Source organism: Octopus bimaculoides, chromosome 3, assembly GCF_001194135.2.
Source record: "Octopus bimaculoides isolate UCB-OBI-ISO-001 chromosome 3, ASM119413v2, whole genome shotgun sequence".
NCBI lineage: Eukaryota > Metazoa > Mollusca > Cephalopoda > Octopoda > Octopodidae > Octopus > Octopus bimaculoides.
Window position 1 is genome coordinate 166443724 of NC_068983.1, and position 4917 is coordinate 166448640.

The 4917-nt window shown below is 36.9% G+C and overlaps 1 protein-coding gene across 8 annotated transcripts in view; it reads right to left on the reverse strand.

Moving 5' to 3' along the window:
• The window catches only part of LOC106867341 (rho GTPase-activating protein 39), a 452309-nt gene that overhangs the window by 380687 nt on the left and 66705 nt on the right, over positions 1–4917 (reverse strand). The window contains exon 2 of one of the 8 annotated variants that reach the window (XM_052966680.1): positions 3251–3375. The exons of the other annotated variants lie outside the window; for them this stretch is intronic. The gene's annotated coding sequence lies outside the window, so the exon portion shown is untranslated. The remainder of the gene's footprint in view (positions 1–3250; positions 3376–4917) is intronic. 8 annotated transcript variants of the gene reach the window in all.

Genomic DNA, 4917 nt, shown 5'->3' on the forward strand with positions numbered 1-4917 from the left:
ATATATATATATATATATATATATATATATATATATACACTAAAGCTGCAAAAGCATTACAAAAATATCACAAAAAAACTACTACTCAGAGTTTCGTCAGGCAGTTGTGATCCAGAAAAGAATAAGAATTTAGGTTATACGTATAATTTATATTATGATATAATTCACATTGACAGATTGACAGATACACATTTGAACTTGACTGGTCGTTTCCCAAACCCATGGGTTAATTTTTTAAAACAGTCTTATCATCATCATCATCATCATCATCATCATCATCATTTAACGTCCGCTTTCCATGCTAGCATGGGTTGGACGATTTACCATTAATCAATTTACTTTGGACATGCATCATTTCTTTTTAACCTAAATATTTCTCTGACTCAAGATTTTTTCAATTTTATACAACACAATATTCGTGTCTTTTTTATTTTAATTTCTATTTATTTTTTAATTTTCTATTTACATTTACTGTCTCAGTTTCAATACTTTTGAAAAACTGTTAGTTGAAATGACCAATCAAACTCAAATGTGTATCAGTCAATGTGAATCATATCATAATATAAATTATACCTATAACTTAAATTCTTATTCCATTCTGGATCATAACTGCCTGACGAACGGGAGTGTGAAACTCTGAGTAACAGTTTTTTTGTGATTTTTTGTAATGTTTTTGCAGCTTTAATAACAAAGCATATTACTCTACCTCCAATATTTGAGTACTATTTTTTCCTACCTTGTTTCACATTTGTGCTTACTCTGGTATATATATATATATATATATATATATATATATATATATATACACACACACATGCATAGGTTCCATCTAACCCAGGTCAGCATGGAACATGAGTAATGAAAGATGATGATGTGGGTCATCAACACAATCATTCAACATCAATTTCCATGCTGGTATGGATTGGAAATTTTGACAGGATCCAGCATAGGGCTACGTCAAGCTACAATGTCACCTTTGGCATGATCTCTCGTTGGATAGCCTTCCTAATGCCAACCACTTTACAGTGTACTGGGCACCTTTTCCATGCAACCTGCACTAAAGAGGTTGCTAAATGATTTGGAAGTCAAGAAATGAACAAGAAGGAGAAAGAGGGGAAAGGAAAAGAAAAAAACAAAAAAAGCCTCCTTAACTAAGTGGAGGTGGTAGTATTGAAGAGGGAGGGTAAGGGTTCTATACCAGGTGTTGATACTAGTATGTTATGGAAGAACAAGTTCAGGTGTCTTGCAATAAAGATACAAGGCCACACTTGTGGGTGGGAGTAGCTAGAAGGCTGGAGTGATTGGAGTGGTGGTGGGATGCCAAAGCATCTCAAGATACAAGGTGGGTGTAAGAGAGAATGCAAGTAGTGGATTGCAGAGAAGGGCAGAAGGGGTAAGTTTCATGATGGTGTAGAGAGATAGTTTGAGATGGGGTGGAGGTGAATATAGCAAACGATGGTGAGAGATATAGGAGTGGTTCAGGGAGATTAATGAAGGTGGGGTGTGAGAGATATGAAAGGGCATTGAGAAGGATAGCAGATAAGAGATATGTTAAGAATGGCATATAGCGGAGAAAAGAGGGCAATGACAGAGGGCACAGAAAGGAAGTGATTGGAGGAAACGATGCAGGCAGGGATGGTAATGAGAAATGGAATTGGTTCCTGAGGGAGGGAGGTAATGGGTAGGGAAGAGGTATGACATGTGCCTATTCTGCTTGAAGGGTGGGGTGATTACAGCAGCCAAGTGGTACCAGAGATAGAGAAGTAACTGATGTTAGGGAATGAGATACAGAGAGAAATGCTTCATGGAGAAGTCAGGAACAGAGCTTTACACACACAAACATAACCAAGTGGGGTTTTAGGATATCATCTTTTCAAGCTCAGTAAATTGTCAATCATTTCCATTTCTTGTCTTCTCTATAAGGTTCAGCACCATGAGATCAGCCTTCACTACTTCATTCCACATTTTCCTGGGTCTCCCTCTTCCACAAGCTCCACCCAGTGTGCGAGTGCGTGTTTCTTGCAAGGTATCTGATTAACCACTCCTGGCCCTTGTGTGGATCAGGCATGTACAATTGGAAAATGCAAGGTATAACTTTCTTTCAAAGAAACTATACCTTACATTGCAAATCATCTGAAAACACTATGTGCTATTTTTGCACTATGAATGGACAAACATTGTCAGTACTTGGCACAAACTAGACCGACCAGTTTAAAAATCCAAATTTCTGTACATTGTACATAGCTAAAAGCTTACTAATCTCTCCATGGAGCACCCTTTCTCTGGTAAAGATCTAAGACTAGAAACTGACCAGATCAACCCGGCATTTTTTTCACTGTCCACAGAGAGAGATAAAATCATGTGAAGTAAGAACTTTGTTCAGGCTTTGCAGAGAAGCTAAAACTACATGTTTATAAGAAAAAACATACCTTTCATTTCAAATTATCCAGAAATGCTATTTATTGAATTATGAATCAATGAGCAAAGTGTAGGCATAGCTGTGTAGTTAAGAAGCTAGCATGTAGCCTCAGCTTCAGTCGCACTGCATGGCACTTGCAGCCAAATGTCTTCTGCTTTCGCTCCAGGATGACCAAAACCTTGCAGATAGATTTCATAGATGGAAACTGAAAGAAGCCTGTTCCCTTGCCTCAACGTCATATAATGGTCGTGAATGAGCAACAGCATTATATATGCAATGTTATTCGTTTCCAATCTTTCATAAAAATTATGTCTAACCATGGGAAATATTACCTTGCTTCAAAATTGGTGGGGACTGGCAACAGGAAGGACCTCCAGCCACAGAAACTTGGCCTCAACATATTCTGTCTAACCCATGCAAGAACAGAAAAGTAGAAGCTAAGGATTATGTATATGTAATGATGTTTATTTTAAATTCTACATGTTATTTCAAAGAGGTGAGCTGGTGCATTGCCCATAGCTTTCTCAGAAGATTCAAGACTTGTGAAATTAAGTGTTCAACTTAAAATTTGGCAAAAAAGTGTTTTTTTTTTTTTTTTAGAAAGTAAACATGGAAAGTGAAGGAGTTTTGGATAATGGCAATTCTGGGGATTAAATGTTGGGCAAAGCACAAGAATTAGTTGAAGCACAGAATGCATAACAAGTGAGTCATGTGGCACAGAGCACCATGGTTCAGAGAAATAGCAATAGTTAAAGTATTGAGAGAAAAGACACAGATCGAATGAAGCACATGTAAACATGTGGATCAATGTATGTGTATGTTTATATTTACATTTATGTGTGATTTATTTTGCATCTGTGAATATGAATTCAAAAATTCATTCTTTCATTTCTCTGCTATATCATTTTAGTTTTGCTGGAGCAGTACCACAATTTAATTCTTTTGTTACCACATTTCTGTTAAAAAAACAGAGTTTTTGCTTGAATTTTGAAAATAAGAATTTAGGGAAAATAACTGTCATTATTAAGCTCATTTGGGACACAAATACAAAATTTTGAAGAGAGGTTTTAATTTAAATTTGTTTGAAACAAGAAGTTTGTATTATAGAAACAGAAGCAGCTCTTTGGTGTCTTGATATTAAATGGATTAAACCATTACCATCATCATTTAACATCTATGTTCCATGCTAGCATGGGTAAGACAGTACCACAAAAGCTGGCCAGGCCAAAGCCTGCACCCGACTTCTGTGACTGTTTTGGCAGGATTTTTACAGCTGGATGCCCTTCCTAACACCAACCACTCAGCAGAGTGGACCTAGTGCTTCATTCATGGCACAAGCACAGGCGAGGTCAGTTTTGGCAAGATTTTTACAGCTTTTTACAGTTTTTACAGGTTTTGGCAAGGTTTTTACACCAACCACTTTACATTGCGGACTGGGTGCTTTTAAGTGGCACCTGCACTGACAGGGTCACCAAGTACTTGCAAGCACATATAAAAATGTGTGTGAAGATGCCTATATATGTAAACAGGAAAAGTATTTTTTTAATATATTTCTTTATGCTTATTATTGTGCATGTATGATGTTAATGTATAGATTCAACAAAAAAGTGTGTGTGTATATTTAGAGAGAGAGAGAGAGCAAGAGAGATAAGCAAATATGATACCTCTTTACATGCATGTGTACCCTGTGAGTGTATTAGGTACTTGTGTATGTGTAATAATGTTATAAATCAGATGAGAAAAAGAGGAAATAATTGAAATCTGTAATAAATTATCAAGAGAATCTGAGATGACCACTTAAAAGATAACAACAGCATTTGGAGTAGTTTCAGATGCACAAACATATGTACACAAGCACACATGCATGTGTGTGTGTGTATGAGCGGGAGGGTGCATGTCTGAGTGTGAATATGTAGATTTGGTGGAAGCTGAGATTCCACGAGCTATTACACATTTCAGACCTCCAGCTGTCACACAGAAACATGAAATTTTGGTGTAATGGTCAATAAAGTTTTCAGCTTCCGATAAAACTACACATTTTTTGTACAATCTTTTTTATGCCATAGTGTGTTTGTGTGTGTGTGTGCGCGCGCACGTGTGTGTGTGTGTGTGTGTGTGTGCACGCGCATGAATATCTGTGTCTGTGTAGATATTATGTTGGAAAGAAAGTCATGAAGTGTTTGAAGATGGGAGAGAAACAAATTCTCTTTGATCTTGATATATCCAATCAAGATAATATTTCCCCTCATTATTGGTAACATAATCCCCTCTATTTAGCAAATTGTTGATCTCTCAAGCATAAAACATTACAGGTTTAAAAGCAAAGAAACACTCAATATCATTGTTAACCTCTTCAAAATTAATAAACTGCTTTCCTTCTAAACACTCTGAAAAGATGATAATCCGGTGGAGCAACATCAGCACGCACACACGCATGCACACACACACACACACACACACACACACACACACACACACACACACACACACACACACAC